This window comes from Ixodes scapularis, unplaced genomic scaffold (genome assembly GCF_016920785.2).
Source record: "Ixodes scapularis isolate PalLabHiFi unplaced genomic scaffold, ASM1692078v2 PGA_scaffold1__304_contigs__length_218370807, whole genome shotgun sequence".
NCBI classification, from domain to species: Eukaryota; Metazoa; Arthropoda; class Arachnida; order Ixodida; family Ixodidae; genus Ixodes; species Ixodes scapularis.
The window spans coordinates 11,902,549-11,927,332 of record NW_024609846.1 but is presented as its reverse complement, the minus strand read 5'-3'; the positions used below and the strand labels follow the sequence as shown (position 1 = coordinate 11,927,332).

At 43.0% G+C, this 24,784-nt stretch overlaps 1 protein-coding gene and 1 long non-coding RNA gene across 3 annotated transcripts in view; one reads left to right on the top strand and one right to left on the bottom strand.

The window, feature by feature from the left end:
* The window catches only part of LOC120836810 (TNF receptor-associated factor 4), a 73,109-nt gene that overhangs the window by 34,383 nt on the left and 13,942 nt on the right, over positions 1–24,784 (top strand). The gene's annotated exons all lie outside the window — the stretch shown is intronic.
* On the bottom strand, positions 1,904–5,904 carry LOC115329234. The gene is made up of 3 exons (XR_006077754.1): positions 5,865–5,904; positions 3,197–3,267; positions 1,904–2,026 (listed from the first exon to the last, which is right to left on the bottom strand). It is a non-coding gene; the product is annotated as an uncharacterized LOC115329234 (long non-coding RNA).

Sequence of the window (24,784 nt, the reverse complement as noted above, 5' to 3'; positions counted from 1 at the left end):
GGATCTGCAAGATAGAAAAAATTGCAATCTAAATAACTAAATTTGCTAATTAACTTTCTAATTAACGACTTTTAGGTGAAGCAACCGGCTCTGATATATTCGTTGCGAAGCTTTGCGCTGTAACCTGGGTGACAAGACAGTTACGTGGAGTGATATCAAATTTCGGAAATCATACCCATACACAGCGCCAAGTTCGTCGGCGAATATCTCCAAGCCGGTTGCTTCTTTTTACTTTCTGTGAATTTCTTTAGCCTGGTGGTGTCCTTTTAAATTCTAATTGCGACATACACCTAAAATTCGCTAATTATAAAGCTAATTAGCACGTTTTAGTTAACTAGATAGTGATTTTTAAACTATTTTTTGCACTTCCTGGCGTTCCCCGCGACTGAAAGTTGGTTTTAAAGAAATATATTTTTAACGACTTTTTTTGTTTAAGAATTTTTGAAAGCTTTCGCTGAAACAACCGTATAAACATCGAAAGAAGTTGACCTCAGATCATGCACTACTGCAATTTTCGCACCACAATTAGTAAACATTTCATCCCATGTAAAATCAATTTACTATTCACACCCCTATACTATTCTGTAATAAGCTACAGATAATCGATTACTCTTTTTTTTTTTTTTTTTTTCACGGTGCGAGGTTATTCAGCACAGCGGAAATGGGCTCCGCAAGAGGCGCCAGCCTACCAGTGAGTTTGGAAAAATGACTAGAGTGTTAGATTGTGGTTGGAGTTTATTTTTCTCTGTCACTCCCTAACCAGGTAGAGAACTGCCAAAAATGACTGCTATGTTGATTTTTTCTTTCTTCACTGGATTAGCGAGTTAGGAGGGTTTTGTATTCAAAGTGCTGAAAGAAACAGCAGAACTACGGCACTGACATCATACAGCTACTCTTTGTAGACCATTTATGCCAGGGATGCACTCTAAAAAAAAAAGGCGTCATCTTAACACTTTTTGGAGTGTAAATGGTTTGTCGCAGAATCCACCCTTTTTTGAGAGTTAGGGTTACTCTTCGAAAGAAGGTGTTGACTTTACTCTTTTAAGAGTAACAAGGAGTTACTCTTGACAAGAGTTACAATTACTCTTCAAAACGAGGTGTTGACTTTACACTTTTGAGAGTAACCAGGAGTTACTCTTGACGAGAGTTAGTGTTACTCTTTTCTAGGGTAAGGGTTACTCCTTGAAATGAGGTGTAAAATCAACACTTTTGAAGAGTAGCATAGACTCCTACAGGTGGTGTTGTACGTACCCTCGAAGCGAATGTTGTGGCTACTCTCTTAGGTGCAAATAGAACAACTCTAATGAGTGGTCAAGGCTACACTCTCGTGCCAAGAGTTATTTTAACTCCCTCGTAAAGGGTAACTTCAGCTCCATAAGAAGTGTTAATTAAGCTCTACGTCAGAGCTAAAAGTACACTCTGTTAGGTGTTACCTTTTCCCTTTCATGTAGTGTGCCTGAACTCTACAGAAGGGCAAACAAAGAGCTTCCAAGACATTGAATCCCTTAAGCAAGGTGTTTATTTCCCTCGAATATGGGCATTTCTTGTTCACAGCTACAACACTCCGCAATGCACGGATGCGAATGTCCGAAGAGAATTCTGCATGTGCTCACAGGACGAAAGGTGTTGCTTGAGCCTTTTCAGAGGGTGCCCATACAGGCCCTCATACAAGGTTGAGTGAAAACAGTAATACGGTGCTCGTTAAAAAAACAGATTTTAATGTACATGTAAAAAAATACACTCATTTAAGATCTCAATCTTCCAGTTTTTAAATTAAATCTAGTACCAAGAATGACTTGGTCTTGTAGGTCAAGCCAATGAAGTTGCCAATCACAGCAAGTGACCAGGATGCTTTTGGACAGCAGGAAATGTCATGGACCCAGTATGGCGCAAGAATGAGCGCAATACCGGCCACAATGTCCGTTACCTCGAAGGAGCAGTCCTCCAGCACCACTGTGAGTGGTGAACTTGAGGCCCCTCCCCTGACTTGCATCACAGGGAAGGCTGGCTGGACATGATCCTCCTCCTGTGAAGAAGAAACATGGGCAATTTGTAGTATTTGAAAGGAAGATAATTACCAAAGAAAGTCTACTCAGTCTCCTCGAGGTAATTACAGCAATTTCAGGGTGTCTAGCAAATTATTATTTTGAAATTCCCCAACTTTTCCAGATTTTCCCTGACAATTTCAGGTGAAATTCCCTGACCTCTGTAGAGGCGGTTCAATATATGAGACCATTACAACACAAGGCATTGAGCATTGAGCACTGTGAGCAAATTTCTAGAACCACGGGTTTTTCGAGTAATTAAGCAACTGCAGTGGTCCCCGGATTCAAACCCAGGACCTCTGCATGACACCCAGGAGTGGTGTCCACTCGGCCACCACATCATGCGCGGCAATATATGTGGCCCCCTCGTGGGCCCAGAAAAATACAACACAATGCAAATAGCACATCAAGTAGCACACCATTAAAGGGACACTTCAGTAAAGTGACAATTTGTAGATGAAAATATTTGTTCATGTTACACCAGCACACAATAAGAGCAACAACACCATATCCTGCCTTTTGCTATAATTTTGGCCTTTCAACTAGCTCAAAGATTGAAGCCTAAACTTTCTTTCCCCACTTCACACCACATTGTCTTTATAAATCGCCAGAATTACCAAATAAGCACGACAGGCTTATTTGCATTTTATTGTATGTATCTCGGTATGCTCGGAGTCTGCTGAGGTAGTGCATGCCTATATAAAACACTGTTGCTTGTTGCTTTATTAGAGCATCTTTTATAGAGGCTGAAGGCATAAGACCAATACTGCCTGTCAGCCCAGCAACAGGTGCAGAGCAAGTGTTTGAACATCTCCTTCACCATATTTAGTCACATTATAATATTTCTTAAATTTTTTTGGCAAACCAAGTTTTTAAACAACTTCATCTTTTTAAAGCTACTCTTCTGATTTCTTTCAATGCTTTTTGTGTGTTCTTCGAGTTGGTGATGATGAATCTCTGTTAAACTGCAGGTTTCTTTTTTTCTACGAGATGCCAGAGAGGCTGCTCTTAGAACAGCCTCCCTGGCTGCTTTTGCTTCACAGGTACCTGCGAGCAGGGTTCCGAGTTACCATGCATACTGAAATTGACATGTGAGCCAGTTTTCACTTCGTTTAAGAGGTTAGAAATTATATCAGAATGGTATACCATACCTTCTCAATGAGAGAAGCTGGTGAATCCTTCAGCAGGGCTGCCAGGCTCTTTACCACCTCCATGGCAGGAGCTGCAAAGAATGAGGTTGCTTAGTTTTCTGATGGTAAGTGTATTCTTATATGGCAATAATTCCTAAAATTCTATGCCAAAACACTATGAAATCAAGGCAATGACCACCACCCCCCGACTGCATAAAAATAAATATCAAGGCTGGGATAAGAAACCCATATGTTTCATTCAACACAGCTCAATGATCACAATAATGCAGAATCCAATCAAGAAAGATATGCCCAACTTTTTTGGACCTAATAAAAAAAACTATGCGTTGCAGAAAGCTGAAAGTTCACACGCTTTAATGTAAAGTCAGCAATATTAAAAATGAGTAAACAGCTTGCTAAGTGTCCTTAGTTAATACCAGCACACTCATTTGCAAGACAATAGACCATTTTCGAAAATCCCAGGAGCCATTCATAGGATATACTTGAATAGTTGACTGGGACTTGCTTTTTTGCCGATTGAACAAGAGTCCGAACCAAACACTTAGGCAGCACTCATGGCTATCTCGCTCAGCCACAACCATCCAAAACCATTAGTACCCCTTCTGACATGAATACCTAAGAGAAAGATAATCCACATCGCTCTCCCTCTCTCTCTATTTTCTCCTTTGTATGCAATGGCAGCCGTAAGTGGTTGCATTTATTTATGGCATCCCCAAGTTATTACCCCCTGACAGTGGCATCGGGACAAGGGTGCAAGGGGAGGGGGCAGTTCCCCGCCCCTTTTTTTTGATATTTGAAACAACTATAGCAGACAATATGGGAGAGAGGGATAGGGCTTAGCTTCCCTGCACATCACCCCTCCACCTTCCAAACGGTAGCAATTTAACTGGCCTCTGCCCACAGTGGCGAAAGACATATCTCTATATTTATACAGACTTTCCCGAAGGGTAGGATGAATGCAATTTCTTAACAACTGGATTTGTCCAAGTGGAATCGTCCAAGTTTTTATAGATTAATTAGTGTGAACAATCTATTGTGTTTCAGAGATGGCTGCCGTATACTATAGTTTATTTTACACCTCTACAAAAAAAAAAAGCTAGCAAATGCATATAACATCTGTTTGGGGAGACCATTGACTAAATGTAATTTCAGCTCTACAAGGAGCTAATTTGCTATAAAGTACCATTTAACCTAAATAAAAAAATAAAAAATTATACATACTAAAATGCACAAATTCTATAAAAAATATATATATATACATATATATATATATAAAAGTAGCCCAACCCAAGAACACACAGGTTGTGATTCGCAAGAGTTAAAATAATTGATAAATGTGCCACATGTCAAAACAAAGAATGCATTATGGCCTCCTTAAGCTCCGCCACAACCGACACTACTAGATAGTCAGCAAGCTGTTCATGTGTGCCACTTCATCATGCAGCTAGCTGCACAATAGATGTGCACTCTAAATTTCTTGGTGCATGTGAATGAACTGGTTGCGCCACTCTGAATGCAGGTGCAGGCACATGCATTGCAAGGTCGAATTTAGAGCTCTTTTTTTCTTTTTTTCAAATAGTAGGAAGGTGAATTTATAAATTGCTTAGGCCTACTTTTGCAACATCATAGTGACCCTCAACCCTTCATCTAGCTTTAAAGGGCCTCTAAAAAAAATTATTTTAAGCAGTTTGGTTGGGACGCGCATGTCAAAAGAATTTTATGCGAAAAAAAATGTTCAGAGCAATGTTGACGGCAAAAGATTGATTTCAAATTATGCGGGCCAAGTCCATGACATGACAGAATGGTCATTTGCTCTTTCCACCTCAACGAGATGGTCATTCGTTCTTTCCACCTCAACGTGAAGGTGAAGCCGATCCGCCTTTCCTCCACACGCCCGAATGCCAAGAGAAAATCAGTTGAAAGGAGGTGACTACTGACTTAATTGCAAGGCACCTCGCGCCATCAATATTTCTGTAAAATAAAATGTTTTTTTTGCTTCAATTTTCTTTGACACGCGTGCCCCAACAAGACTTAAAAAAAATTTTTTTTTTTCAGGTGTTTTTAAGAATTGACAATTACAAACTTGCCATTTAAGTTCACACCTATATTTCTACGTTGATTTGAAAACAAAAAAAGAATGTTTTAAGACTTACGGTATTTGCGGCACAGAAATATGTAGTCATAAATGTACCCATATTACCTCCATATTATTTACAAGTTAAAAATCAAACCGCTAGCCTCCCTCTTCAGCTAACCAGTGTCAAATGTACTACTAAATTAACAGTCCAATAAATACCCTGTTATACGAAAGAACATGACAGTTGAACAGAACATGACATTTGAATGAATCAAGAATTTAAAATAAATCAGTCACATAACAAAAAAACTCGTTGAGTAAAGATAATTCCTGGCAAATACATTCACATATCGCAGTGACGTAACTGACACTTCACTCGCACCCAACAAGCCGAATCTTGGCAAATAAGGACTAACTCAACACTCTGTGGCATTCGGCTTTGGACCTACTGGGAGGACTTTACTACAGCACACATCTACCGCCAAGAAGACAGCCATATTTTAACAGCGAAAATGAAATAAACATGACTTCGAACACAAAAATAACCAATCATAACGTCTCTCACGGACTATTAGAATAAAAAGCACTTACAAATAGCGCTGTACAGGGCCTTTCGCCGTGGATTACACGCTGGACTCGTCGGATATTCCCGGTCAAGAGTTAGACACAATCCAAGCTCATCAGATCCTGACAAAAAGTACATTCACTGTAAAAACAAATTCCGTCAAATTAATAAAAATTGTTAGCTACTTTTTGATGCCGATACAATTAGTGTTGTCTTCCATCACGGTCACAGCATTAACTATCTATTACGTGCATGACAGTAATGAGGCCCCACGGTTTTCCCCGTAACTTGACCTGGGTAGAAGCATGGCAGAAAACTGTAACTCTCAGTCACTGTACTGCATGTGATGCACGGATACGGGTATTGTTCCGGAATCAAAAATTAGCTGCCATGTTGTCTGTAACTTGCGACGGCAAAAAACCACAACTTTCAATCACAGAGTTGCACGTGACGCACGACGACGGGAATCGTTTAAATTAGCTGGCGTGTTGTTCGCACCTTGAAGCAACGGCCAGAGCTTGTTAAACTGCTAGCTGCAGTGACTTAACAAAATGGACGTCTCAGTGAATAAATATAGCATTTTACTAATATAATTATTGTTCACTGAGACGTCCGTTTTATTAGATCATTGCAGCTAGCAGTTCAACAGGCTCTAGCCGTTACTGCAAGGTATGGACAACACGGCAGCTAATTTTTAATGTCTGAATGATTCCCGTTGTCACGCATGACGTGCAGCTCAGTGATTGAGAGTTGCAGCTTTTTGCCGCCGCAAGTTACGGACAACACACCAACTAATTTTTGATGCGGGAACAATTCAAAGTAAATATCTAGCGACCATAAAATCTGATTAGGTTGTGGGCCCAAGTTACTTTCAGGAGTTAACGCCAGCTGCGCTTCCCAGCGGTTAGCAGGTGCTTAAACACTGTTAGAAATTTGAAGCAAGTGCACACAAGATACAGTATTAGGTAAAACATGTTCATACCTTTTTTTCTCAAGAAAATATTAGTGGGCCATTTCCATCTTTCATGTACAAAGCAATCTCTGATTTTCAGAGCAATAAAGTCCATATGAAGAACTACAGATCCTGGAAAAGCAAAACAGAAAATATGGAATGTGATTAGATTATCAACAGAGTGCGATGACAGAATAAATTTCCCAATTTCTGCAAACTATGAGTTAGACGTGAGCGCATTGCAAGAGCCTCAGCTTAACTCTCGCGGGAACTAGACAGCAAAACCAACTTGAGACCTATGCTACGAATTAACAAAGGAAGTCCGAAAATGCCTTCGAAGACAAAATTGCTGCAATCAATGAGTTTCTGCAAGCATGCTGTCACGAGTTACTTTCAGAAGTTACTGCCAACTGTGTCTCTCAAGAGATAATTACACACTGTGGTAGCAAGAAATTTCAAGCAAGCGCACATAAGATGCAGTACGGAGTAAAACCTGTTCATACCTTTATTCTTGAGAAATAATTAGTGGGCCATGTCCAGCTTTCATGTACAAGGCAATCTCTGATTTTCAGAGCAATCAAGTCCATACGGAAAACTACAGAACCTGGAAAAAAAATAAGTGGAATGTGATTAGGTTCTGAACAGAATGCAATGACAAACTAAACCTCCCGATTTCTGCAAACTATGAGTTATACATAAGCGCAGTGCAGGTAACTCAGATTCATTCTGGCAGGCACTAATCAGTGAAACCAACGTGTGACTTATGCTATGAAACCATTTTAACAAGGCAAGTTCGAAAAATACCTTTCAAAATGAAATTTCCACATTCAATGAGTTTCTTCAAGCCTGCTGTCACAAGTTAACTTCAGAGGTTACTGCCAAGTGCACCTCCCAGAGATAGGTGTTCGAACACTGTGTTAGTAAGAAATTGCAAGCAAGTGCACACAAGATGCAGCACTGAGTAAAACATGTTCGTATCTATTCTTGAAAAATAATTACTGCGTTACGTCCAGCTTTCAAGTGGAAGGCAATGTTCGTAACCTGCACAGCAATCAAGTCTATATGAACAACTATAGAACCTCGAAACAAAGAAAAACAAAAAAATGTGGAATGTGGTTAGGTTCTGAACAGAATGCAATGACAAACTAAACCACCCGATACCTGCAAACTATGAGTTGCACGTAAGTGCACTGCAGGTGCCAGTGTGATTTAAGAAAGCTGTAAACCCAGATGAAATCACTTGAAAGGGGCCAGGACACAGAAATTAGGGAAGTTAGAGTATTCATTACATGATAGCCCCATAGGTTACTGGGCATACAGAAAACACTTAAGAATATTTAAAGTTCCAATAATTACAAAAATATATCTTTTAATGTTTCTGATTTTTATCTGCTGACCAGGATACCTGGGTGACCAGGCAATGCCTGAACATCGGACTCTGAGAACACCAAAGCTCATTGCAAGGGACCGCATACTAGCATTTAGCGGTACACTGTCGAGATTGCGGTGCAAACTGCAGGAAACCTATTACATAATGAAGGCAACCTATTACATAATAAAAAACAGACCATCTTGAGTAAGCCAACCTTCACTGACTCCAACGAACAGTGAGATTCATTTTCTGAATCTTGGTTAGCATGTGGAGTGTGCAATGAAGAAGAAGGAAGTGCAAAATCCACGGTGCGCCTTATACCCGAGCGAACATAGTGCCATCTACACACTCCAATGAAAAATCAGTTGTTAGTAAGCACTTATCCTATGTAGTCCTTCCTTTTTGTCCTTTTCCCTTTCGTGCTGTTTTTCACGAAGAAAATTTCGAATCCATGATAAAGTGAGAGAATCAAGATTTAGTGAGGAAAGTTTTGATATTAAATGACAGAGAGATACATGATCGAAAGCCTTAGAGTAATAAAAAAATATCGCATCATACTTGGGAGTTAGTGTTCATATTAACATGAATATCACGGGTGAACTCCAGCAACTGCCTCTAGCATGAATATCTTTTACGAAACCTGTACTGATTTTGGTAGAAAAAGTTGTTAGTAGATTCCAGATGCGATACTACATGAGAAAATATTTTGAGTTCTAACAACTTGCATACAACGCTGGTTAATGATACGAGACGGTAGCTTCCCGCAGAGTGACGATCGCCACTTTTGTAGATTGGAACGACCTTCCCAACCTTCCACTCGGGTGGGATGCAACCAGTGGATGAATGCTGGAAAAGTAGACTGCATATTACTGCGTGCTTAGGGGTAGCCCAGGGGGCACCGCGCCCGACTGCCATGCAGAGGTCCCCGGTTTGAATCCTGGGACCGGCAGATGTCTTTATTTATTCCTAAGACAATGCTTCTAGAAAATTTGAGAAGGCCGTGGTTAATTCTAGAACAGAATGTTCGAGTACAGAATGTTCTAGAAAGGAGAGTGCTATAAAAGAAGCCCCGCGTGGCCTTATGCAATCAGTTATCGCTTGTGCTCGACCCTGTTGTATTGAAGACACTCGACGCCTCCGACGTGCTGTTATTTCCCTTTAATTTTGGCAAAGTTCGCCCCATTAAACATTCATTTTGTTCAGTTTTACTTCGCCTCGTCACCTATTTTTTGTGACAACCCTTGGTATTTTTTAGAATTTTTGTATTAATTGAGTCGACACCAGCCAAGCTGAAAATTTTGAGGTTATCATTAATATCGCAATTTCAGACGGTGTTATAGAAATAGGTTCCATATACCTAAAATCTACATCTGGTACAAAAGGTAAAAAGGAACTATCTCCATCAGTAAAAGTAGACTAAAAGCAATTGTTCAAAACCGTAGGACATTCATTGTCCGAAATAACAGTGCCATCATTGTTCATCAAGAGTATTGAACGGGATGACTGATATGAGGAAATAAGTTTCCAAAACGTTTTTTGGTTATTCTATAATATTGAAGGCAGTTCACAGCTATAAAATTTGTCTTCGAAGAAATGCATACGTTCGATACAGAGTTTGGCCCAAGAGTTATATTTGGTCCAGGCTGCCTCGAAATTCGAGTTTTTGGCTATCTTAAATAGTCTTTTCTTTCTTTTGCCCTAGTTTTTAAAATCTTCCATGTACCAGGGTTTAGTGCTGTCTAACCAAATACGAACGCATAGAACAAAGGCAAGAATTCTAGCAACTTTTGTTTGGAAAGTAACTAGTCATTAACTGTAGAATCAAAAAAATTTACAACATAATTGTCAGAAAATTTCGAGAGAGCTGTGTTAAATTTGGCCATCACTGGGCCACAATACCACTAGCAGACATTAGTTGCTAGAATGACAGCAAGCTGAAGTTTTCAAATAACCAACCCGCAGAAAAAAGATGTTTGAGTGCTCCATCACGGCTGTGCTAGCGTGCCCCGAATGACCGGCATGGGATAGCGGCTTTTGTAGAGGCATCGCAGCTGATGACCAATGTTGGCAGGCTCCTAATGCTCCTAACTTGAAATACACCAGGACGGGTTCTGGGAGCCGCTGTTTTCCCGTGGTTGGCTCGAGAATGATCGGTTCAGTTGCGTCCCATGGTCCGTCCAGCACATGGGCCCGTCATTGCTGGCGATGCTCAGAAGTATAGACTGCAACAAAAATATGTGTAAGTGCTCCATCATGGCTGTGGTAGCGTGTCCCCCCCTCCGATTTCAGCTTTTGGAGCAGGTAATTCTCGTTCATCACCTTGTAAAAAGCGATGCAAGTACTATAGAAAACCCCGCAGTTCCTCAAAGTGCCATAAAAACTATTTTCACTGTGATTATAACACAGACAAATATTTACAGCAAAAAGATTGTTGTTGGAAGTGTTGTAATAGAAGGGGATAGAAAGTAAAAACGCAAAATGCCTTTAAATCTCGATCCATTTACTAAATCAGTTCAGTCTTCGACAACTGTAGGGCAATAAAACTATTTTAACAGAGCGAATAAACTACACGTCGTAACATGCACTTTTCCTTAAAGGGGTGGTGAACCGAAATTTGGATTTCAGAAAACAATGCAGGAGCTGTAGATGGGACGCTACAATCCTTACAACACTACTCGTAAGGCTATATTTCGAAGGGACGGCCGTGTATTTGGAAAAAGAGATCGAGATTGAACGAGGCCAACGAGGGACGTGGAGTCAACGTATCTGGTTCTCTCCTCTCTTCGCTTTGCCCCATCAAGGCGACGAGGCGAGGAAGACGCAAGAAGATTCCCTCTCCTTCTCGACTCTTCTCAAAAAAACAAGACGTCAACATATCTGTCACATGCGCCTCCTTTTTTAAAAAAATATGGTTGAGATATCGCTATATGGGTGATCTTTTCGTGTTTGTAGCATCCCGTTGCACGCTTCTGCTGCCGTGTTTTGTGGAATCCAGATTTCGGTTCAGCATCCCTTTAAAATGCAAATATAGCGAGGAAGAGTCATACGAGTGTTCCTCAAGTAATCGGGGCCACTGAAACAATGATTGACACCTCACTTCCTCCCATGCAAAGCATCAATAACCATTTCAGCCAAGGGGAAGCAATTATAAAGGGAAAGTAAAAGTTGAACACTTATCTCGGAAAGTGGATACTTTTCGCTCAAGCACATAATTTAATAGTTGCTTTTACGTAGGGAAATATAAGCGAGTAACTTGGTGTTCCTTAATTTCATAAAAGGACAAAATTGTTTCCGTCTATGGCAGTGCTCTCTCAGGTCACCGTGGGACAGAGGTGGTTTGTGTACCTCAGTCCTATTTATTATCGAGCGGTAACACATCATATCCGCTGAAAGTATTTAATAAATCATAGCGGCCAAAGCAGGTGGCACGTCATCGTCTGCTTCCAGCCAGCATCTAATGATGTTGTTGGCGCCATCCTGCGGTATGTTATGCAAGCACGGTCGTCGTTCGCCCGCTAGGCCTACCGCGAAACGAACGAACTACCGGTCTCTATGACAATTGCCGGATCACGCATCCCCACTTGCTCGCTGCAGCGCGAGTGCGGCCACCGAACAACCATCTTGCACATTGAAAAATTGTTTTTGGAACGTGGTGGAGGATGGCGGCAGCTAGCTGAAGACATGTTTTCTACTTGTTTGTCGTCATTTGCCAAACAAGTTTTTTAAAACCCTGTGTAAGCCGTGAAACTTGCCGTTGAGAAAACGTGGAAATTTTTACGGCAGCAGAGTGCCACAGGAAAAAGGCACAACTTGTCGAAAGCACGTTTCACCGGTCTAGCAGCGTGATCAAAGCTTCCCTGGCCCACAAAAGCACTGCGTCTCTGCGCCTTCGCATGCTCGGATGACAATAAAGAATCGACGTGTAAATGTGTTTTACGAGTGCGATGTGTGTAAAGCCATATGTGCTTCTGGAGCAGCATTTTACTTTACCCCGACGACTGTACAGGGTGTCACAAAAGAAAATTTACACGGTCCTTTTTACTGCAAAAATCAACTAGGCATCATCGAACGCTCATTCTCTGCCGAAAGATAGAGCTAGAGGTCACAACCGGATGGCAAAGTTTCAGCCCGATCCGATAACTTAATCAAAAGTTATAAGCGATTTTTTGAAAATTTCAATGGGCAAATGGCCGCCGACAGAGTTTTCAAACACATGAGGCTCTATGGCACCAGAAACCGAAAACGGGCAAAAATGGGCTCCATTTTCCCATTGAAATTTTCAGAAAATCACTTATAACTTTTGATTAAGTTATCGGATCAGGCTGAAACTTTGGCATCTGGCTGTGACCTCTGGCTCTACCTTTGGGCGGAGAATGAGCGTTCGGCGATGCCTAGTTTATTTTTGCAGTAAAAAAGACTGTGTAAATTTTCTTTTGTGACACCCTGTATTTGTAACTTCCGGCACTTGCGGTCCAGAAAGAGCTTGATCCAGGGGCCAGTGGCAACGAACGAGGAGGGGAAGGTACACATCATGATACTGTTAGCGCGAACACAACATCGGCACATTTTACTTCCAATTAGTATTAGCGAGCACGAAATGTTTTTGCTTACATTATATGAGCTCTTTCCGTAGCAATGATAACTTCAATGACATCCCTTGGTTTCAAAGAGAAAAACTGGAAAAACCAGCGATTACTTGTTCGCACAAACTGTGTCGCACTCAGTACGTCTTTTTTCGTTGTTAGACTATTTACAGAATATTGTGCACGATAGCTCCTCATCACTGATTAGTGCTGAACCATTATAAACCTACTTTATTGCACTTGACGTTTGAGCGCGACTCTCCTAATTGTGATTGGCCACAAGGGACTGCACACGACCGTATGGGTCGCGCTTCAAAAATTTTAATTCTCGCTGTCTTGTAGTTTTGCCTTCGAAAACCAAACTTGCTCCACAGCGTTGCTCTATTTGTGCTGCCATGTGATCCATTAGAGGAGATATGGAACATGGTTAATAGTGCATAAGAGCAACCGTCCATATTGTTTTCCCCCTTTATTCAAAGCAACTTGCCGGAACAGCTGGACGACCCAGAACTCCGTGCCCGATATATGATGCCCAAAAACATCTACGCGCGACACACCTTCAAAACTTTGCCGCGGCGCCGATTCTTGATCGGTATCCAAGCGCGCGAAGGCAGAGAGACGCAGCGCTTCGGCGTGCCAAGGAAGCTTTGATCACGCCGCGGTAAACTTGATTTCGACGAATTGCGCCTTTTTCCTACGGCACTGCGCTTCCGTAAACCTTTTGACGTGTTCTCAACGGCAAGCCTCACGGCTTACACAGGGTTTTAAATAACTTTTTCAGCGAATACCGACGAACGAGTAAAACACGTAACTTCAGCACGCTGCCGCCAGCCTCCGCAACGCTCCAAAAAGGCAATTTTTCGACATGTAACATGACCGTCTGGTGGCCGCATTCGCGGAGCGGGGATGCACGATGTGAAACGAACACACCACTGCCTAAGACAATAACTTTTTTTTTTTTTTTTTACATAGATAAGTAGACTAAAGAAAACATGACATCCTCTCTTTAAATTTCAGCACGCGAGAGCGCCCATCGTAATTATTCAATGCGTGCGGTTCAGCGTTTTCGATTTCTTCCGTTCTTCTTACGGCGCCGGAAAGCGAAAAGGTACGAACAAAAAGTGTTTGGAAGAAACCAGAGCAAACCGAACTCCCATGGATATGAGCCCTTGTCCTGGACACATCAATCGAGTCGAGTCTCATGCGGGGATGCGTTGCCCTCGTGCAACTGAGTGGGGAAAGCAGAAGCAACAAGGTTGAGCGCGTTTTCTGACACAACACGCGCTATCGCGTTAAGTTACGCGTCTTTCATTCCTTCTGCACTTCGACTATCTCTCAAGGCGCATGCGAAAATGAGCTACTTACCTTTTAAGTGCGGTTGAATGGTGACAAGAGGTCGCGGCAACGAAGTCACGGAAGAGCTGCCGTCGGCGAGCCTACGCAGCGGTGTCGACGGTGCGCCCAGTAAACATCACGTGACAGACGTCTTCGTCCGCGAGCTGAGTGCGCCGGCTTTCGGGTAGGCCTCCCTACGCCGCTCCGATGGCGAAATGCCCTAAAGCAAAGAGATCTCGCCTCGACGGCGTCGGCGTTTTGCCGCGCGCGCCCGAGCGCGCCTCTCAACGCTTTCGTCTCTTTTTTTTTTTTTTTTAGTGTGTGTGTTTTGCGTGCTGGGCTCCGTCACTCCTAGGCTGAAAGTGTAGAGGAAGCTAAGGGGTGCCCGGTGAACTAATCGCACGTCTGTCTTTAACCACGTGATCACGCTCCCTCCTGTAACCACGCGCAGAGAGCGAGGCAGGTGGTCCTGGTGATAACTGGTCCGGTGGGCGCTTAGCTCGCTCGACACTGTCAGCTTAGAAATGAAGGGAGTCCTCCTTCAAGGACGAGTCCTCTTCGCTTGCAAAGAAGAGATTAGAAGAGATTGGTGATGGTGTAGGGCAGTGTGGGGAAAACGGGAGGGGAACTGTTCTCTCATCACCCTCTCTCGCCCTTTCCCAGGGAAAGAACGAGTGCTTGCACTAGGCCGAGCGACCTTGTAAGCATTCCGTTTTGAGGCCGTCGGTGCGTGCGCCTTCCCTTCCCCCCCCCCCCCCCCCCCCCCCCTTCCGTGCGGGAGAAGGGCGCTCGAATTCTTTCGTTTGTCTCTGTTGGTATTTGCTTGCCGGGTATCCAAAAAACCAATGTGGTAGAGATTGCTTAAACATGACAGCTCTAGAGCAAGAAGACAAAAAGAGTCTGGCAGACACGACGCTCCGAACTCAGCTTGAAGCCTAATGTCAAAATTAAAAAGAGAATGATAAATCAAATGTCTCCCAAAGAAAAAAAAAACAAAAGAGGCAGTATGATTTTCAAGAAAATCGTCAGCCACTTTCGCGTTGCCTCGGAGCACCAGCGAAGCTAACTAGGTTATGCCTCAAAATAAACAAAACAACAAAACATGTCCACCAAAAAAAAAAAAGGAACATGCACGCAAACATGTGGATTGCGCCAGATCGGTAGTCTAAAATACCAACCACATGTGGGCGATCGTACGGGTGTAGCATTATAGCCTCACGTGCAGAATCCCTGTGCGAGCTTCAACCAGCATTGTTCCATGTCTTAACCTAATATGTTGAGGGTCTACAAATGACGGCATGATTACGTTACACACGCTCGCGTGCACACTTACTGTCTCTTAATTAAAAGCAGAAGGCTCAACCGTCACGGTGAGGACCCGGCCGTATGATCTGGGGATTCGAGTCATGGGCTTCTGATCAAGCTAGCCTTTTAAAGGCGGGGCTGAAGGGTGGGGTGTCAGTCGTGGGGCATTTGGCAACTTCTTTGTGCTCGCTTCTTTTTTTTTTTTTTTTTTGCGTTTTGCGTTTTGCAGCTGACGTTATTTCCGGCTAAACTCTAAACCAAACACGACGTTATCGTCTGCTATCAGTGCCTTGGTGCCATGTTGGAGCGTAAAGTCATAGAGCCGTCCTTGTATAACCACGCTTCAGAATATGATCTTGTCCTGTCAATCGCAACGGGGTTCTTCACTGGACACGAAATGGAGTTCATAAACCCGTAGTTAGAGCACGAAGCTTTTCTCTCGAGGTCGTAAAGTCAACATAATAATCTGGAGCGAAAGGTCCCATGCATTTGGTCGCGACGGAATGACGAGGCATTGACGCAGACATCGGCAGCCCCATTTGGCGGCCCCGATGAGCCCATATCGAGACATTTCTTATCGTAGTTTTCGGTTTCCAGAAACAAAGATATGGTCTTCATATCAAGATCGGCAATAAAATAAAATAAATTCTTCATTAACCCTTTGCTCATGTGTAGTCATAAAAGGATGTACTTTTATCCGAGTCTCTGAAAACAAGTGCTGAGGTTTCGTACGGGTCATCGAAAAGCTTTTGTCCGGCAGAGCTCTTGTTCGGGATTCATGGATTCATCAGTGACGATGTTTACATCGCCCGCACGGATTATAGTCACGTGACCTTGTGACTATTATATGGAGCGCTATTTCCACTGTGGTTACGTGGTGGCTCCAATCTGTTGTATGGTTACAGACGACCGACCGGCGGACCGTTACGGACGCGTAAAGTGCGCAGGGCTCGCTCATAAATGCTATCGCAAAGCAAGCTATGTTGTGAAACGACACAACGCTCGTTTTGATGAAACCGTCGATGGGACAGCGCAGTGTCGACGAGACGATTTTGTCGATGAAGCATCCTCCAACAAACTGATTGCCATAGCGGATCAAACACGTCGATAAAACCCATTTTCCGGATTGCTAGTTGGAGGGGTTAATTATCATATGATATACGTAATACCGAGGCAAGAGAGAGCGGGTGCACTGCTGAACGAATGCCCCCAATAAACAAGAGCTCACGCGTTGAAAGCATCCGCCACAGTAAATATATTCAAACCAACATGTCCGAAAAAAAAAAAAAAGTACATTGGAGAGTGTTTACCATTTTACAGCGATAGCTCTTCGAATCTCTAAAACCCGCGAACGGTTCCACTTGCCAATTCACTACAACAACAGATCTCAGCTTAATATTTGAACGATTAACTGCCGTAAAATACCAACCTTTGAAAGACTAATCGAAAATTATTCATTCAGTTATTAGCGCACCATTCCCGCGGATATTTATTTGTTCTATTTATTTATAAAATGCCTACAGTGAGCAGAGGGCATTATTTTAGGGATTAATTTCGTACATAAACTATCAAATTGTCACAGATAGAGAAACACAGCGTCCGACTACATAAAAGTCCAGTTGCCAAAAAAAAAAAAAAAAAAAAAAAACAGGAATAATAAAAAGGAACACGATGCATCAAGAGCACAGCACTCAAATGTCACGCCAATATGGCACTATACAGGTATCACTGGTGACCGGTATTCTCGGAGATCACTCCAATCACGAATCAATTTTTGGGGAAAAAAGAACAAATAGAAGATTATTCAAACAATTACAATCTGTTTCTAAAAGTGGTAGCTTACGTTAAAAGTACTTACGCTACTTTCGCGAGCACTCTGCTCGTGAAATAGATGCGGGTGGCTTCCAGCTTTTCTCCTGCACTTCAAAATACTACTACAACACCAAAATATATTTCCGCGCAAATGCTGCACGTGCCCGAGGCTTGTCCTTAAACAGCGAAGGCTACCGGCACGAAAGTGCAGCCTTCAGAGGTGTTTTCGCGGAATGACCGCTTGCGCTAGAAATTTCTGTTTCAAAGGGAGGATTTCGCGCTAGCCCGCGCGAGTCGCTGACTGGTTGGAGCTAGGAGCACGAGGAGCGCAAGCTCATTCCGCAGAACGTGCTATGAACACCAGGAATACTTCGTCTCAACTCAGCATGGACCATTGTTGGTCACACGTGCTAAAAGCGCGAGCTAATTGTTTTGGATGACGCCTCGGCGGGCACACGAGCGATCGCGGATGCACAAGCACTGAAACAGCATCTGCGGTTCATTCGGAGGTGAAACTAAGTATAGCGCGTGATGCACGTTAACGACCTCAGGTTAGCGGTCGTGCTGCACTAGCTACGCGTGTCTCATGTACAGCGTGAACCAGTGTCGCAAATCTTGAAAGGCAGACCGACTTCACGCCGAATAATCTCTCACGAACAGTTTGACCTTTGAATCGAGTGTACACCAACTCATTGCGTGTAAACAAGCACGCGTTTGCACACAAGAGCTCCGCGCACGACGCGCTGCATGTACCCATTTCCCGAAGTGTGAAGCGTTCGGCCATGCTCCGTTCAACAGGCTGCACCACCGCCTAAGCGCGACGTCATAGATTTGGTGTAGGTGGGACTCTTGTTTAATTAACGATTCACTCTGGCACATTGACTGTAATTTCGCTCTCATTTGCTTTGAAATAATGTTTTCATCCGAAATACTATCTATAGATTACGAATGACGAGTCACTGATCATTTATACGCCAGGCGAGCACGGGATGGCGGCCCCTCTCATTGGAAATGCACCGGTGATTTTGGCACGGGTGTTTATTTCAAATTTATAATATAAGCAGTCCTGACCTGTCCTATCAAAAAGATGTTTGCTTTTCTTGGCAGCAATGACAGCAGGGTTGCACAGAAGCATATATGCATTTAAGCACGTCCCTTATTATAGGGAAAATTTTATCGAGAAAAGTAATTAAGGTAAATTAACGTAAGGTTCTTTTGTATAAAAATAAAAAAAAAATTCTGCCATATAAGTGCACACGTTAGTACTTAAATGATTGTGTTGTTACCCATGAAGCGCGCGAGAAAGACCTTCTTGAGAAAAAATGTGAAGCAGATACTTTTATAAATATATTAATTAATTCATTTATGTATTTTCCGTGTTCACAAACATAACAAACAAATTATCGTTGTCCTATATATTTATGCATAATTGCGCTTGGAATACCTACTATCAATGACACATTCATAGTAATAAATGATAATGTAGTGATTGCGCAGGCGAGCTGGTGGATGTTAACCATTTTGTTCTTAGCCCGAGACTGAGGCAGGAAAAGAGGAAAGTTTCAAAGTAGAAGAAAAATGAACAGTCGAGGACACGTCTTCGACTGTTCATTTTTGTTCTACTTTGAAACTTTCCTCTTTTCCTGCCTCAGTCTCGGGCTAAGAACAAAATGGTTAACATTCATAGTGTCACTAAATCTTAGTTCTGTGGAGATGCCAAAACGGTATTCGGTCATATATTCCGAAACCGTTCGTGAAATCAAAAACAGAATTAAAAATAAAAAAAAAAAAAAATTATGGCAGCGCTACTCTTCCTAGGCCCCATCGTTTGCAAGGCATCCGTTCTAAAGTTCCGGGAAGCTTGCTCGTGGGCAAAACGATCTTGTTGCTTTCAAGGTTGGAGGTTTCGCGCGCAGAAAGTGATGTCAGGCGATAACAGGCCGGAAATTGATTGTAGAGGTGAGCTCTTATTTCGTTCATCTCTAGGTTGACAATGCGGTGAAGCTAAGCGTTAGCCAACCATTCAGTGGCCTGACTCCTATCGCTTGATTTCGCTCGCCTCGCGTGTGTATGCGGAGAAGGGGTGATCACGTGGTGCGAGACTGACAGTCAAACGGTCTAACAAGCACGTAGTTTCCACCGCGCTGTCAGCTTACGGGGGATAAAGTCCCCGATCCATGACTAAAGGCTTTGTGTGGCAACTGAGGACAGCGTGTGCGTCCGAAGGCGGTAATCCAGGGAATCCGGACTCAACGGGCGCCTCGCTCGTTCCTTGCGCACCTTGCACCCAGCTTGCACTAATGCTCCATACAAAAAAAAAAAAAAAAAAAAAAAGAAAAAAATATTAACGAACTTTAGTGTCCGCAGCATGCCCATTCCACACCAACTTTTTTGTGTTTATTTATTTGTTTTTTCGAAGTTTTTTTTAAGTTTTTTCGTGAAACTATTTGCGTCGTAAAAGAGCTGGTTGGTCGGTGCTGGTTTGTTGTCGATTCGGTAACTAACAAACACAGGAGACCAAATTATAGTTCACAATCTTTCCACATCATGACTTTCAGCTGGCTGGATTGGTACCAAGACGAAGCTTATAAGTAAATTTGGCTGTCTCGAAAAGACAGATTTATTTATCTTCTAAATTCCTCTAAATTTATTTACTCTCTAATTTCCTCTGGGTCCTCTAAATTTCCGCTTGCGACACTTCCCTCACTTCCGAAGCACTTCGATGGTGAAAAATTTTTTGTAAATCGGATTTCTTTAGCTTACGGATGCGGCAGGCTATGCTTCTCGGGACGCGCTGACCCACGTCTTCTGTACAGCCCATTTAGGGCCTTCGGATTGCACTCCAATGCGTGCTTAGAGTGCCATCGGACGTGGGCACTTGAACGCTTGGCAAGAGTACCACGGCACTCTAGACAGAGGCTTTTTCAAAGGCCATGCTAGATGGAGGAAGCTACCGCTAGTTACAGAACATACAGACAATTTCGCTCATTCATTTCAACTGAGCTTCTGTCGTCCGTGTTTCGTACCTCGGGAACATTGAACATAAGAAGCTTAGCATACTTTTTAACGTATCGTAGGGCGACATAGAGCAGTCTACGTTCTTCCCAAAATAATTGAGCTATCGCTTGCTGTGTAGAATCAACTGAACGTAAGGTGAACCCGTCAATGGCAGTTTAAATGTGGCTCTGTTGGACAGCGAAATAAGACTTCTGTAATACACACTAATGTATCTATATTTAAAGCCAGTGAGATCCGTACCACAAATATCGATATCTGGAATGCTACACGGTGCTTCCGCTGTACATTAGGAACTGTTTGATGAACAGCGGAAAAGAGCAGCGATCTCGAATGTTCCCTTATATCGAAAATTTTCCTGTCAAGGGAGCTTCGGAGAGCGAGGTTAAAACAGTTAAAGGATGTAGCAAACTGTGCAGAGTTAAAGGTTTAACCCCCCAGAGCTTTTCTTGAACAGAGCAGAAGACTGATCGACTCCCGCGCTTCGGAAAATAAGATGTAAAGATTGAAAAAAGGTAGAAGTCAAGCCAGGTTTATTTAATGACTCAAAAAAAGACCGCATAACAAGTTTGGAAATCATCGCTAACAACTTTTCCAAACGCTCTGGCTCCATCGTTTATTTTCTCCACGGCGGTGAAAATAAGGGAGCCCCTAGTGTCACGTACCATAAACCTGGCTTGCCGCCATGTATAGGTTTTTTGAACCTATACATGGCTTCGAAACGAACGCCGTGTTTAGGGCGACGCTTTATGAAATGGTCGTCACGTGGCGTATGCAATAGACCGCGCGAAGCCGACCTCTTCTGTCACGGAGGGAGGTTTTCCTCTTTGCTTGCTTTTAATGCGAATGTGGAAAAAATACTTTTTTTATACATATACCTGTTCCTACGATCAGTGAGGTCGGGCTCAGCAGTAACTTGAAACGACCCCCCCAAAAATATAGCAATGCCCCAAAAACATCTCTGGGCTACATAACAACCCTAGGCACTTATGTAACGAAACATAATCGCACACGCGCGTCAGCATCCGCTCATACACCCGTTTACACACTGATCTATATGTTTATTGTTTAATATATCTGTCTAGCAAAAACATTAATTGCCTATTGCTTGGATAAAGGAGTGTCCCCCGCTCCAATGATCTTCCTGCCGCAGGTAATAATTAAGTTAATAAATACTGAAATATAAACCCGTCAAGGCAGGCTGTACCAACGCATTTATTAAAACATCCTTGCACCATCTCCCCCCCCCCCCCCCCAAAAAAAAAAAGAAAGAATAAAAGAAAAAAAGAAAAGCGGATAGGAAAAAAAGGTTTCCCCGAGAAAACGAAAAAAATACCTGCGCCGAACAGCGTCGAACTTGCGCCGAACCCATAGCGGCGCCATCTATCGACAGCCCGTGATATCGCGAGGAGAAACTAACTCTCGTTACAGTTACTCTCAAGGTCGAGGGAGGGTTAAGGTAGAGTATCATCGAAAGAAGCGGTCGGGAAAGAGTAACTTCCATGCAGATAGAGTTAAAGGAGAGTAAGTTAGAGCACTTACTCTCCCTTGACACCTTTTTTTTTTAGAGTGTGGCCAAGCTGCAGCTCTCGTGGCTCCTATAGTAAGAAACCTCAATATAACAGGCAAGAAGAAGCGGTGGCCGGTTTGCGAGACACCAACGCAATCGAAGTTTTTTGTCGGTGACACTTCAGCAAAGAAACATTTCCTCAATATAACAGGCAAGAAGCGGTGGCCGGTTTGCGAGACACCATCGCAATCGAAGTTTTTAGTCTAGTAAGTCGGTGACACTTCAGCATCCCAAAAATTGGGGTATACACCTGCTATGATTTGCTATCGTTTGTACGTTTAATTTTGTGGACCCAAATGCGCATATTGTGCTTCTTAGCGAGCGATTTTAAATTTGTAAACAATCCTTAGTGAAAATTGGATAGAACAAATTAATCAATCACCTGAATTTGCCGGGCCATGTCCGACAATTAAAGAATTCATGAAAATGTCTGATTTTTCTTCGAGCAGAAATTCCGATGTGACAGTCAGTTGCTGATTTGCTCGTCAGCAACTGTCGAGTCACACTTGGATGGAAGCGCCGGTATCAGCAAACTGAATGTAGCTAAAATACTAGACCTACTGCTAAATTCCCCAAGCAACAAGGAGAATGCAGGGATTGGTGTGGCCTCAGCAGTGGTAACTTTTCTAAAGCAAATACCTAAAACAAATTTCATCTTGCACGCGCGTTCGTCAACGCTTTATTTGGGTTATTTACTTCGAATCTTTTATACGGGGAAGGCGTGCGCGTGCGGCGCGTGGAACACCAATCCCTGCATTCTCCTTTGGTGCTTGGGTAATTTAGCAATAGCTCTATAGACGCTTTGCAGCAGCTGTGCATGGACGCCGCCATAACTGACCTTCAGTTTTTGTTTCTTCTTATTCCGTTTATTTCACTTCATCATTACCATAGCAGGCCGGGTTATTGCTATATAAGATTCAACTGTGTCCTTTTCTAAAGCATCGGCCTTTGTAGAGGATCTTCAACTACCGTTTCAGTTGCTCGGCATCTCGGTAAGACAAGAGAAGGTCAGCAATGGCGGCTGTAATTTGGCGCGTGTGTAAAGCGTCTATAGGGAGTATTCACTGGCGGCCATAGCTGTGTGCGCGAATGCTGAGCGTGTGCTGATGGCGAGCTTCCACAGTTCTTTTGCAGCGTGCATTCTACACCATCAAGATTGCCTGTCTCAGCAGCTTAGTAATACGAGTTCGTTCTGAGCATGCGCTCTAAATAGCACCCACAAATATGGCGTCCAATGAATACTGCATATTGTGCGGCGCTTTGGAATGCAAGTGTGCGCGCGTGCACAGCTAAGACAGCACGTCATTCACTCTGGTGAATGCAAAACCTTTTTGTACAACAGCCTCCACAGATCCGGAAAAAAAAAAAAAAAGAATTAGAGAGGCGTTGATTAGCCCTGACGCACGCCGTTCAAGCTAAGCTACAGGCTTGTTTTAGAACATTTTTTTTTAACACAAAAAGCAACTTTGAGGCGCTGTTATTAATTAGATTACTCACAAAAACGCCATAAACGTTTCTTTGATAAATAAACCGTTTTTAATCGGCATAAATGCGCACTAACATAGCCACTCCGTGCTTTGACATGGCGCTTCGTCTGCTCACATCCCACCAGCTCCGTCACAGGAGGGCGTCCGCGAGGTGGCGCCACCACATCTCGGGTCTCTTAAGCGTGCATTCATGTCTTCTAAGATAATCAGTTCCCGATTCGAGCCAATTTCTCCAACATCCTTTGATATACACGCCAAGTGCCGTGTGTTCAGCGTTGCCAGATTGATGGTGGATTCCGCCACCTTCTCCGGGGACGAACACCGTGACGTTGCACTTTCGACACTACTTGCCGATGTTTCCTCGCAATCGCGATTGCTTTGCCTTTGAATCGCTTCAGTGTCCTCGTCTCGCGTCGCTTGTGCCAGCTTCTCCAATGAATAGCTGCGTGGGTGCGCCAGAATTTGCCTCTGCAAGGGGCCAAGGACGAAAGGGTGCGCGCTTCGGGGGACAGCGACGGCGCACTGCCGGCGACGTTTTCCGTCTGCCTGCTTGATGATGGCGACACCCCCTGTTTACAGACGGTCGCAGCTTATGATTACTCGTCTCAGACGTAAGAAAGGAATGTCTGGAGGTTTTGATTGCGTGTATAGGAAAGGGATGAAAACACAGACGACGCGTCCATATCCTTGTTTTGTGTTTAAAACTTTCAGGAATTTAATACGTTATCTTGGTTCTTTCTATGTGTGAAAAATAAGGCAAGCTGATTCTTTTTTGTAAATACTAATTGTTTTGTTGTAGAGCATTAAAGAAAACAGCGTTCTTTGTCAGTCTTCTTTTACTGCACACGTGTTGTTGCGCTGTTTGTACTTTTAAGGAGCTGGTTAATAACTTAATGCAGAATAAAATGAACAGTAAGAAAACCCAGAAGGTGCAAATGCAATAAAGAAAGCACAAGTGGTGTAATAAGATACACGATTCACGAAAGAAAAGGTGCACAAGCGAAATGAAACCCAAATTAATCTGTCCTCGTAAAGTCTATTTTTTTTTTTTTTTTTACGTTTGACATGTTTATTTTCATATCAATGTTTTGTTGCGAGCAATCAGAAAACATTTGATATTCCCGATTCATTCAATGCCGTCAATACGCCTTAATGAAAGTCCATCTAAACGCTTCATAGGTTGCTTGGTTGGTTGGGACAGTTCAGCACGTCTATTCCGATAATCAAGCCCGTTGCCAACGCAGATGCCAAATAATACACACACAACATATATGAAACGTATGAAAATCAGTAGGAGGCTCTCTTTGGTTAGAAAGTTCAGTTTTATCATCGAGCTTCTTACATAATTTGTCACTTTTTTATTGTCTGTTTAATGTTTATAGTACTATTTAATATTCTTAGTTGACGCTAAAATTCAAGCAGGGCAGTGAGCCGGTCACTCGATTAAACATCATCGCTCGATCAAATTATCCCCCGATCAAACTGGCCTGGCACCCAGTAACCGATCAACCCCGT